Source organism: Podarcis filfolensis, assembly GCF_964270895.1.
Source record: "Podarcis filfolensis genome assembly, chromosome: 7".
NCBI classification, from domain to species: Eukaryota; Metazoa; Chordata; class Lepidosauria; order Squamata; family Lacertidae; genus Podarcis; species Podarcis filfolensis.
The window spans coordinates 66,556,734-66,569,958 of NC_139603.1; the positions used below are offsets into that span (position 1 = coordinate 66,556,734).

General features: G+C 41.8%; 1 long non-coding RNA gene across 1 annotated transcript; it reads right to left on the reverse strand.

Moving 5' to 3' along the window:
* Positions 1 to 9,277: 9,277 nt before the first annotated feature.
* On the reverse strand, positions 9,278 to 12,902 carry LOC310766536. Its single transcript, XR_014550221.1, has 2 exons — positions 12,587 to 12,902; positions 9,278 to 12,070 (listed from the first exon to the last, which is right to left on the reverse strand). It is a non-coding gene; the product is annotated as an uncharacterized lncRNA (long non-coding RNA).
* Positions 12,903 to 13,225: the final 323 nt, after the last annotated feature.

Genomic DNA, 13,225 nt, shown 5'->3' on the forward strand with positions numbered 1-13,225 from the left:
AGCAGTCAAATATGAATCCAACCTTTATTTATTTTGTATATTTATTAAATTTCTATACTGCCCTTCACCTGAGGATCACAGGGTGGTTTACAACATAAAAGCACAAAAATACACAACGTAGCAGCAAACAAAAACAGAGCCCCCCCCCCGCCAAGTTAAAAGGCCATAGTTTAATTAGGCAGAGGCCTGAGAGAAGAGGAATGTTTTTGCCTGACACCTAAAGATGTGTAACAGAGGCTGCAGGTGAGCTTCCCTGGGGAGAGCAGAACTACTGCAGAAAAGGTCCATTCTTGTGTTGCCACCCTCTGGACCTCTCATGGAGGAGGAACACAAAAAAGGGCCTCAGATTATGATTGCAGAGTCTGGGTCAGTTCATATGGGGAAAGGCAATGCCTTAGGTAGAATCATAGAATCATAGAGTTGGAAGAGACCACAAGGGCCATCGAGTCCAACCCCCTGCCAAGCAGGAAACACCATCAGAGCACTCCTGACATATGGCTGTCAAGCCTCTGCTTAAAGACCTCCAAAGAAGGAGACTCCACCACACTCCTTGGCAGCAAATTCCACTGTCAAACAGCTCTTACTGTCAGGAAGTTCTTCCTAATGTTTAGGTGGAATCTTATTTCTTGTAGTTTGGATCCACTGCTCCGTGTCCGCTTCTCTGGAGCAGCAGAAAACAACCTTTCTCCCTCCTCTATGTGACATCCTTTTATATATTTGAACATGGCTATCATATCACCCCTTAACCTCCTCTTCTCCAGGCTAAACATGCCCAGCTCCCTTAGCCGTTCCTCATAAGGCATCGTTTCCAGGCCTTTGACCATTTTGGTTGCCCTCCTCTGGACACGTTCCAGTTTGTCAGTGTCCTTCTTGAACTGTGGTGCCCAGAACTGGACACAGTACTCCAGGTGAGGTCTGACCAGAGCAGAATACAGTGGCACTATTACTTCCCTTGATCTAGATGCTATACTCCTATTGATGCAGCCCAGAATTGCATTGGCTTTTTTAGCTGCCGCGTCACACTGTTGGCTCATGTCAAGTTTGTGGTCAACCAAGACTCCTAGATCCTTTTCACATGTACTGCTCTCAAGCCAGGTGTCACCCATCTTGTATTTGTGCCTCTCATTTTTTTTGCCCAAGTGCAATACTTTACATTTCTCCCTGTTAAAATTCATCTTGTTTGTTTTGGCCCAGTTCTCTAATCTGTCAAGGTCGTTTTGAAGTGTGATCCTGTCCTCTGGGGTGTTAGCCACCCCTCCCAGTTTGGTGTCATCTGCAAATTTGATCAGGATGCCCTTGAGTCCATCATCCAAGTCGTTGATAAAGATGTTGAATAAGACCGGGCCCAAGACAGAACCCCGTGGCACCCCACTAGTCACTCTTCTCCAGGATGAAGAGGAACCCTTGATGAGCACCCTTTGGGTTCGGTCAGTCAGCCAGTTACAAATCCACTGAGTGGTAGCATAGTCAAGACCGCATTTTACCAGCTTCTTTACAAGAATATCATGGGGCACCTTGTCAAATGCCTTGCTGAAATCAAGGTAGGCTACATCCACTGCGTTCCCTTCATCTACCAGGGTTGTAATTCTAACCTAGAGGTTACCAGAGCATAGACAACAAATAGGGGTGGGGCTGGCTACTATATTAAGGAAGTATAAATTACAGGCCTTTTGGGAAAACCCATGTATATTCAAAATATTTTGTATGTTCACAATGGGACACAATTTCGTCTTCTCCCAGTCAAGTACCTTCCACCAAATCCCTTAAGGTGGTTTGGATGGATTTATTTATTTATTTTTTGATGTAGGGACAGGGCAGGGCATGTAGCATTTGAACCCACAACCACTTGTACGAAATGTGAGGGCCATGACCTTACAATTGATGAGGACATGAGGCACTAGAGTGTGCAAGGTAGGCCAAAATGGACAATTGTATCTGTACACTTAGCTATGAATTTGTTCAGGGGTGACATGCTAGCAAAAAGTTTGGACATCACTTCTGTTTGTGGTACAGCTTTTGGAATTGAGTGTGCTGGCTATACCATGAATGCGTGACATTAATTTTATAGAAGAAGGATGGAAGTGTCTGTACGTGTATGCATTTGAGGAGCTGCTATTACATGTTGCAGAAAGGTGCACCTGAACAGTGTATTCTTAGCACATGTCATCATAGTATAATAATATGCTCAACCATCCATCTTCATTCAGCTGAGACTGTCATCTTCAACAAGCATGCAAGGAATGCAAGAATACAGGGGTAGGGGAGTAATTAAGACATAATTGCTCATTTTCTAGTGACTAAAAGATGTCAGTGCTACTTGGCATATTTGTTTACAGAACCAGTCAAGACAATTCATACTGTTAAAAAGGCTCCATTCTCAGATTTAAATGTCTGGCTGCTTCCCTGGAAACATAATTCAAGACGTTTCCTCAACAGATGTTCTCTGTGCTAAAACTTAGGCAAATATGCTTTTGTATATCTTATGTCCCACTGCACAATTTAACAAAAGCACAGTTTGGGCTGCGTGCATCAGAAGGAAAAGACAGATATGTTTCTGAACCAGCTAAATTGCTCAGTGTTGTGTGCCTTAGACTAAGGATGGAGAACCTGTGGTCCTCCCGATGCTGTAGGTCTGCTCTTATATTGGGGGAGCCCATGCCATCAATGGCATGGAAGATCTTTGGTTCGGAAATGTACAGTAGCTCACAAACTGTTGTCTTCTTGCCTGTTGCAGGAGAGAGGATAGGTATTTTTCTCAGACTGGGCCTCTAGATTTTGAAATGAGAGGGAAGGATGGATAAATGGCTACTATTCAAGCTATGCTAGAATGGTCCATAGTGTGAATGATATACAAAGTTAGATACATACAGTGATAAGTTCTTTAGAGCTCATCAGTTGTAGCAACACAAAGCGAAGTTTATTTTTCAAATTCACATTTCAAAGAAAGCTTTGCTTTTATATCTCATTCTTGCCATTTGTAGTAGTTTTCCATTGGGTTAGGTGCATCTATGCTGAGCTTTCCATAGTCCTTTGTACAGGTCGGATTAAGTTTTTTAATGCTTGGGAGGTTTTCCTTTTAACTTCTCTGAACTGCTTGTGATTTTTTTCCCCTGGGCTTTGGCCTACAGGCAGTTTTGAATAAGTTTAATTTTTATGTTGCTTTCCCCTTCTCCTTATTTAATTTATTCCCTGTAAAGATTTCACCCCTCTATTTTTAAATATTCTCATTTTCCACTGAATTATTTTTTCTTGGGTCTTATATTGGGCTGATTTATACAAAATTTCACATGGGGATCAACCTGTCTTCCTTAACCTTTATTTCTATCTGCTATGCAGCGTGCAGTGTATAAACCTTAACTAGAAGGTTGTTGGAGTTTAGGTGGGTTGGTGGCTAGAGTGCATTTAATTTTAATCATGCATGCTGCAATCTTACATAAAAGCTACTTTACCTGATTGCTTCACATTTTCTCCTGCAATCACTGTGTTCCAATTTTTGCCTCTTGTATACACAGCTTCTTACATTTTCTCTTATCCCAAAATTAATTCATGTAAAATGTTATTTTGATTTTCCTTTGACGTTATTTGTGGACTATGCTTACATCTTTTGCATACTAAATTGCATTCACTGGTCTTCTGTTGCTAACTGAAATCCATTTAGACAGTTCATCTCTGTACATAACTCCCTTGTTTACTGGGACAAATTATGAACCTCACATTCAAACTCCCAACTCCCATTGCCCCTGATTACTGACCATACTGGCTGCGGTTCATGGTAGCTGGAGTCCATAACATCTGACAGGGCACAGTTTCCCTTTTAATCTTAGTCTATCCTGTTTGGATCCAGATCTGAAGGAGGTGTATGGGAGTTATCGCCACGCCAATCCCAAGACGTAAATTAGGCTAAAAGGTTGGGATTGGCACAAGGCTATCTGGTGAGCTGTATGAACCAAGGAAACAGGATTTTCCCAGTCTGTCTGTTTTTCATGAAGGGGGGAAATCATACAAGCAATGAGGCAGTGTGCATAGAATGTATAACCTACCATAAAGAGAATTTTAGCTACACTGCAATTGGAAAAACCAATTGCATAGGAAACAAGAGTGCATCCTGTGTACAGTGTCATACTACACACATATGTTTACCTACATTGGTTTTTAGATTTACACTCACATGTGGTTTGCATCTTATTCATATCAAAGTACTTTCCCTGTAAGAATTTTTTTTTGGTTTTTTGGTGCACCTTTAGACAAATGCCAGCAGTTGGAAGTGTGGACGTTTGAGAAGCTTATACTAATTGGATTGTTCTAAATTCAGACCTGTTTGTCTTTTCTTCTTCTAACCAAACACCATATGTGTGCCTGCTGAACATATTCTTCCTGAGAGACTATGCTCATTTTTCTAGGATGTTATGAAAATATTTCTAAGGAAACAGAAGGCATACAGAATCAGTAACCCACCACACTCTTTTCGGCAATAATTTCCCCTTCTGTCCAAAGGCCCTTTATATCGTTATCAGTGATGGGCGACCTGTGGCTTTGCAGATGTGGTTGGAATCCAAGTCCTATCAGCCCCAACCAGCATGGCCATTGGTCAGGGTTGAGGACCAGGGCAGGAGATACATTAGCTGAAGCCTTCTCACAGATTTAGAGCACTGAAATACATTAGGAGCAGTAACATGTATGGGCGAGGAAGTTCTACTGACAATGTTATTGATATAGGCTGAGTTTGGAAATGTGACATAAATTGTTGATTGGGATAATTCGTGTGGCTTCTTGAGCTCATTTCTGAGATAGTTCCTTGTTCCAGCAAATGAGCAAGTCAGTTGTGCTTGCAAACACAATTTCTGGCACAAATAGTAGATGTAAGTACATTGGACCTTGGCCACAGTCCCAAGTCCCTTGCATACACAAGGGCTCGCTGTTCTCTCCCTTGAAGGGAAGCAGTCTGTAAGAAATGCAGCAGCAGTTCTCTATGAACAGAAATGAGTGAGGAAGTCTCAATGTAGCTGTATATATGCTGATAAGACCTGCTGGATGATTGATCACAGCCTTACTTTTTCAAATCCAACACAATCTGAGTTAAGCCAGTACTGGTCACACTCTGACCTATGATTTATAGTTCACCACACATATACAACCACCTTGGTTATTTGTTACAGGATGCAAATGATTAACTTTAGAAGAGCCCTGAGATCTGACCAAAGATCTTGCTGCCAGTAAGTCAAAACTTTTAGGACTCCCTTAATTCATCAGACATAGCTTCAGTTTCTGATGTAGGCATTGAACGTAAAAAGGCTGCCCCAAATACAGGAGGCGAAAAGGAACTTGATAATATGGCAGAAATTCCAAGCTAGATTCTAAGGCAATCAATGAGAGTGTGACGGCTGAACTGGTGATGTAGTTAATTTCTCTGGAAAAAAACAATGACTGTGCTCACTGAGAAAATGTGGGCAGGGGTAGTGGTACAGGAAAGTGGATTTTTTTTTTTAAAAAGTGAGTGTGTTCTTAAGAATAACATTAATAACTTGAAGAACTGCGCCTGAGGGAATAATCTAAGATCATACAGGATGCTAGACTATGATCAGGTGCTGAACCAGCACCATTTTGCAAGGATGCTTGGTTGAACAACTCACAGATATATCAGAAGATAAACTGCTTACCTGTCATGTTCTTAGTTTGTGGTGGCCTCCATTGATGAAAGCTACAAAACCAAAACACTTCATGTTATCTAGAACAAGAGTTCTCATACCTGGGTCTTGCTGTACTCTTGGAGGCATATTGAGAAGGCTTCCTTATGTGGTGGATGCTGAAGGACATGGTGGTTGTCCATGGTCATTTCTCTATGGGTTCCTCCTTACAGGTATTGCCATTTTCCTGAACTGGTATCTTAGTGGCAGTGATGCTTTCCAGTTACAGGCTGGGCTTTCTGTTTTGCCTGGTCACATTTCCCCACCATCTCACAGTAAGGTGTGTTGAATTTTTCAACTTTCAAATTGCAAAAAAATGAGGGGTGCTAAAAAGTTTGCAACATGACTTGGGCGTTCAAAAGATATTTTGGTTACGTTAATATAATGGTAGTTTTGCTTGGTAAATAATATGTATGTAAAATTGCATTGAAATAATTAAAAATGATTGCCAAGTACAGTGGTACCTCGGGTTACAGAGGCTTCAGGTTACAGACGCTTGGGTTAAGGACAGAAATCGCACGGCGGTGGCGGCGCGGCGGCAGCAGGAGGCCCTATTAGCTAAAGTGGTACCTCAGGTTAAGAACAGTTTCAGGTTAAGAACGGACCTCCAGAACGAATTGAGTTCTTAACCTGAAGTACCACTGTACTTGCAGTTGTATTATATATTAATATTATTTTTTCATTTATATATTATACATATTTTATATTGCCTGACACTTTCAAAAGGTAAAATTAAAATTCTTTGTTTCTCCAAGAATAGTTTATGTGCTTCTTCATCAAATGTTGACTTACCAACCTAAATGTTGTCCATTCACAAAAAACAAAAGCAGTTTTGAATTCCTTACCCCCCCCAAACATATTTTTAATACCTCTCACTGAAGAAATTTGCAAAAATTAAGATCCACCCCCTAAAATGACATGCTCTAACCTCACACTGTTAGGAAAGTTGCCTATGCAAGCAAGCAGGCAGGCAGGCAGAGGCAACCAGCCCAGGTCATGTGCTCCTCCATTCATGTGTTGCACAATGGTGCTGCATTGCAGCATTGGAGCAGGCAGTGAGCCGATAGCAGGAAGCAAAGAAGCCAGTGAGTAAAGTTAGAAGGGAGATCTACATATACCACGTGGCCTGCCCTGCACCCTCTTAAGCTAGCCTGCTACTCTCAAATGCTGTGGAGGACTCTCTCCTGTCAGCAGTGCTGAAATAAGACCAAATTGCCACGATGGCAGATGGGAGGTGGAACACCTTTGCTCCACACGGCAAAATATATTGGGCCAGATCAGATCATATTCTATAAAGTAACAGAAAGGATGGAGATGAAATTTGGGATTCAACCACCTTTTACTGTATGGCTTTATGCCAGTTTACTAATGACATTTGCATCTCACTGCCATTCAGCTCCCACAGTACAATTTTCTCCTTTATGCACTTGCCAACTTAGATTTCACTTCACTCACCTGGCAAAGTGGGTTTGTCCATGAAAGCATAAGTAATTTGCTTTATTGTTTTTCTTTATTTCATAAAAATTATACACCGCTTGACTGTAAATAACCTCATTAGTCTTTATTTGCTTGTACAAATTGTTAAGTCTCCAAAGTGCCACAAAACTTTGGCTGCAAGATAGTAATACACTATTAAGCGCTTTAGAATTTGTTGTACCTAAGAAAGCTTAATGAAACTGGAGTGTTAGGGATACTTTACTTACGTGGTTTAAATGGGAGAAATGCATGGCTATTTATAACAATAGTATTATTTTCTGAAATGTATTATGAAGAAATGATTCAAGGATTTTCAGCAAAATTACGCAAAATGTTACATCATCTTTCTGCTTTCAGTGGCATGGAGTTTGATAAGTTCAAACACTTGTCTCAAATAGTGAATCTTCCTCTTTATCAGTATCTTGAATTGAGGCACATTTTGTTCATTTCTACAGAAGTTTATTGTTCACTGGACTCTTCTGCAATATTGGTTAGAAGTGCACAATGTTGCCACTAAATTAGTATTGTAATATAGTACATCAGTACTGATGGGGAAACTTCTATAAAATTACAATGAAACAATTGCTTTTAAATGAATGCAGCCACTGATTAAGCAAAATGCAACCACCACCACCTCAATGTGGGTAGTGACACATAAAACAATGAAATTGGAGTTTCTGCAGATATTTCATCCCGTGATAAATATCCAGGCTGAAGTTTGAAAAATACATTTTTTTGTGGGGGTGCACACAAACACAAAGTTTAAATCATAAAACAAATAACTGCCTTTGGATGTCTTCTAAACGTCAGATTGTTGTTTATTTCTTTGACATCTGATGGGAGGGCGTTCCACAGGGCGGGCGCCACTACAGTGAAGGCCCTGTGACTTCGCTTCTCACAGTGAGGGAACCGCCAGGCCCTTAACGCTGCACCTCAGTGTCCGGGTTGAACGATTGGGGTGGAGACGCTCCTTCAGGTATACTGGGCTGAGTCCTTTTAGGGCTTTAAAGGTCAGCACCAACACTTTGAATTGTGCTCAGAAACATACTGGGAGCCAATGTAGGTCTTTCAGGACAGGTGTTATGTGGTCTTGGCGGCCACTCCCAGTCACCAGGTCTAGCTGTCACAATCTGAATTAGTTGTAGTTTCTGGGTCACCTTCAAAGGTAGCCCCACGTAGAGCGCGTTGCAGTAGTCCTAGCTGGAGATAACTAGAACATGCACCACTCTGACGAGACAGCCCGCGGGCAGGTAGGGTCTCAGCCTGTGTACCAGATGGAGCTGGTAGACAGCTGCCCTGGACACAAAATTGACCTGCGCCTCAATGGACAGCTGTGAGTCCAAACTGACTCCCAGGCTGTACACCTGCTCCTTCAGGGGAACAGTTGCCCCATTCAGGGCCAAGGAGTCCCCCAAACCCACCCGCCCTCTGTCCCCCCAAAACAGTACTTCTGTCTTGTCAGGATTCAACCTCAATCCGTTAGCCACCATCCATCCTTCAACCGCCTCCAGGCACTCACACAGGACCTTCACCACCTTCACTGGTTCTGATTTGAAAGAGAGGTAGAGCTGGGTATCATCTGCATACTAATTAACACCCAGCCCAAACCCCCTTATGATCTCTCCCAGCGGCTTTATATAGATGTTAAAAAGCATGGTAAAGAGTATGCTGTTGCCAAAAGCTGTGTAATTGATATGCTATGATGTAATTTTTTTGGCTTGACTTTTAAAGTTGAATTTATGTTATGCATATCTTCTGTTGTATCCAATAAACTACTTTGATAAACATAGTTAAAAAGGTGTGGTGGTGGTGGAAGGAACCATAATAGGAGATGAAGTGCATGAAACAACTACATCCCAGTCTCAAGAAGGCTGATCTTTAAATCACCGACATAAAAATAACCATATTCATGGCACCATGCTCTTATGAGCTTTGTAAAATTTAAGGCACAGTCAACTAAGTGGTGTGCTGGTGGAAGTGTTTATATAAGGTTGAAAGAGCGTTTTATCTTGCCGGTTGAGAGCTTTCAAAAGGAAACCATCAAAGGAAGTTGGAAGAGAAGTGAAACGGAAGAGAGCATAAGATCAGAAAAAAGCAAAACTGTGAGGCATCTAATATAAGGTTTTTGAATTTCTGGGCTTTATGAGAAAGAAGTTCTTATACAAACTGAAGTTATGTGAATATGTAATTAACTGTAAACTGTTACAAGTGGGAACTGCAAACAGCTTGCAAAGTCATACATGACTTAGGACTCAAGGAGAAGCCAGCCTAGAACTAGCCAACCTGAGTTTTGTGATCTGCAGGGGATGCTTCGCTTGTGTTGTCCTCAGGCAATATGGCTCAGGGGGACATTGCAAGGCTATGGAACTCCCTCCCTGAAGAGATCAAATTGTCTTCCACACTACCGTATGTTCAGTAAGACTTAGCTGTTGCAGCAGGCCACTAGAACATAATATAAGTGACATCATTTGTACAATGTGATGTTGATTATTTTTATATGTTATATTGTAGTTCTACTCTTGCTTTTAATGCTTTTTAATAATGTTAACAATTATTAATAATAATTAGTGTTGCTACGTGGACTGCTTCTGTTCAGGACTCTCCACTCCATTCCATTTTCCCCAAACAGGTTTCCATATTTCTCCCCAATGTACAGTGAGCATTCCATAACAACTGAGCATACATAGTTCTTTCTCATTGAACTGTACTCTGGGTTCCTCTGAGCCTGCCGATACCCCACTTCTTGTATGTAGGTGGTGTCATTTTGGCTACATAAGAGTGATACTCACAGCCTGAAGCTTGAAAATAGAAGTAACTATGAGAACATCTGGTTTAGGTAGCCCAGCCACCACTTTCTGCCGGAGGATTAAGCAGAACAAAAATTGATCGCTCATTAGATTTGTCTTGCATTTGATATGCAGTTTGGATTTGAAGTTCAAGCACTTAGTTTCCCAGAAATAAAAAGTGTAGCTGTATGAGCAGTGAAACAACCCAGTGCAAAGAGCAGTGTTAAATTCCATAACAAGAATATATTATAATCATAAAAACAAGGTAAACTTGAAGCACCAACATCAAGATGCATATCCCCCCACCCCCCCAGAAAAAAGAACGTTTAACTCATTCCTTTAGATCCTGCTTGAGGAAATGAAAATGAAAAGAAAATGAACAGGGAAAATGAAAATGAAATTACCAGAGTCACAACGAGCACAAGGGGATATATTATAAAGCAAACTTTGATGTCTCATTTTAGGGAAAAGGTTGAAAGGCAGATTTTTTGGGGGGGTGGAGGCATGAAAACTCAACTGAGCAACATAAAGGCACTGAAAGGCCAGGACAAAATCAGTTAGTGGGAACAAGGGAATACAAGAAGCCCTGCTTAGGCTCAATAATATTGAGGATAGGTAGATGAGCTAGTAGAGAAAGAAAGGTTGCATTTTCCTAGAGTGTCAGAATCAAGTACTGATCACAATCATCAAAAAGATGTTCTATTTATTAAAATTATTATTATTATTATTATTCTGTTAAGAATTTTGCTTTGTGAGTGGTGAATAACGGGTGTGTGTGTTGTGGATCTGGTGGTGTGAGGGTTGCCTGTGGTTTGAGACTGGAGGCACAGTGTGTGTGTGGCTTGTCACTGTGGTTGTAGACCACAGTGTCATGTGTCTGCGGTTGCAACAACATGCACTGAACTGAATAATTTGAATATTAAATGTTTATAAGTGGGACCTGCAACAAAATATTAAAGTAGGAAGGGTTCCTGTTCAGTATTCCAGTAAGCCATGCTGTCCTCCACAATACTCTACTCCATTATCGCTCCATTTCCATTCCTTCCCCAGTTATTCAACATTTTGTGGCCATTGAGCATTTTCAATTCTTATTAGACTGGGGTGCCTTTTGGGGGCGGGGAGGGTCCCTGTAGGGTTTTGCCCCCTAAAGATTTTTTGTATTTATGTAAAGCCTTCTTTTGTACATAGATGTGACAGTGGCTCCTCCTTTATGTCAAATGCAAGAGGACCACCAAGACAACTGACTTGGTAATCAAATTATTGTCATATACCCTGAATCAGGTTGAACTCAAGACTTTTTTGGGGGGAAAGAGACTATCATTGTACCAATTCCACGATATAACGCTCTAAATATTAAGATCAATATATTCGAACTTATTAGACTTCTTAATTTCAGAAAGGTCTGAATTAGGTCTGAATCCAGATATATCCCAACTATTAACAATCCCAGTATTGCTACTTTTGGAAGAGTAGTATTATGGGATACAGCACAATCTATCCCTTCATAAGAAGGCTATAATTAAGATACAGTAAGTAAACCAGCAAATAAGTGTGGAACAGCAGTCATTTTGAATGGAATCCACTACAGAAATAACAATATGTGGATATATGTACAGCGGTACCTCGGGTTAAGTACATAATTCATTCCGGAGGTCTGTTCTTAACCTGAAACTGTTCTTAACCTGAAGCACCACTTTAGCTAATGGGGCCTCCTGCTGCCGCTGTGCCGCTGGAGCACGATTTCTGTTCTCATCCTGAAGCAAAGTTCTTAACCTGAAGCACTATTTCTGGGTTAGCGGAGTCTGTAACCTGAAGCATATGTAACCTGAAGCGTATGTAACCTGAGGTACCACTGTATGTGAAATAGATGCTTGTCTTGGTTGCAAAGGGAGAGACAGAATGAGGTCTTACATCAAATTCTGCACAGGTCTTAGAGAAGATTTCACACACACACACGCACACACACACACACACACACACACGGTGAAAGTAGAGAGTAAGTTCTCTGTACATTCAACCTCTCCTACTTTACCTGGTAAGCTATTGTTATCTTTACTTTTAAGATGAAGTGTGGAAGCCCTTAGTGTCCAGCAGTCTGTTATTACTCAGGTCCACCAGTTGAGCCTGCAGAAAACAAACAAATAAATGCTACAAGCTGGGATGGCAATTCAAACCCTGGCCAGGCTTAATGGAGTGGATGAGTGGGTCACTGCCGCATCTGCAGCCCTGCGTCTTACACCATTCAGGGCAAGAGGACAGGCAAATTGTTTTGCCAACTTGGAGTTAGTGTAGCAATGGACCCAATGTTGGGGATTCAGTGGACTGTGGCTAGCTCAACCCCTCAGTGTTTCGGGGCTTTCTGTGGCCTACCTTCCAGTGCGGATTTTCCCGGCTGCCCTTCCAGGCGGATGGAGCAAAATATTTTGCAGTACTAGTGCCAGGGGCTTAGCCAAGAGGGGGGCAGGGAGGGGCAGCTGCCCCCCATTAATAAAAATAACTGAGGTTTTGTCCCCCCAAAAACCAAAAATCCTGGCTATGCCCATGACTAGTGCAGTAATGCTGGTGCAAAGGAAATTCTACTTGCAGCCTAAAACCCAAGTGCTAAAAAACACTTCCAAACACATTCTAGGCGAGACCTACCCAAAGACATCCAGGTGCTACAGCAGTCAAGCCTTTGTGGAGGCGAATTTCCATCAGGAAAAGTATTGCACTGAAGACTTAATAGGCAAGGTGTTTCATGTTCATCCCCGTCCTCAGTGCTAATAATAGATGTGTGGGCACAAGCGGCTCCAACAAGCACAGAAACAGCCTTATTATATATCTTCTTCCTCATCAAAATGTTGATTGCACTCATCAAAGGCCATAACAACATTCATAACATCAACGGACTTAGCAATAACAACCCAATCTGGTGAAAACGTTTTTGTTACACAAGGCGAGTTAAAACAGAGGGGAGTCACATATGGTTTGTGCGTGTTAGATCCTCCGAGTCTCTTTTACAATGAACGGATAATATATCCAAATTATTCCCCTTATACTACTCTAGGGCAAAGCGAAGTGGCAAGCGCTGGGGAGCAGCAGACAGGTGGTGCAGGACCTTGCTGCCTACGTATGCCAGGTAACCAAAGACAATCCTGCTGCTGCCTCAGGTGCAGCGGGAGAAATCCCTTTTCCAGGCTTGAAGCGAAGCCCACTCGGTGTCAGTGCACGGAAATGCGAGGTGTGCTGCATCCACATTGCCCTTCACCTCAGGCAGCAGAAAGGTTTTGAACCGCTCGG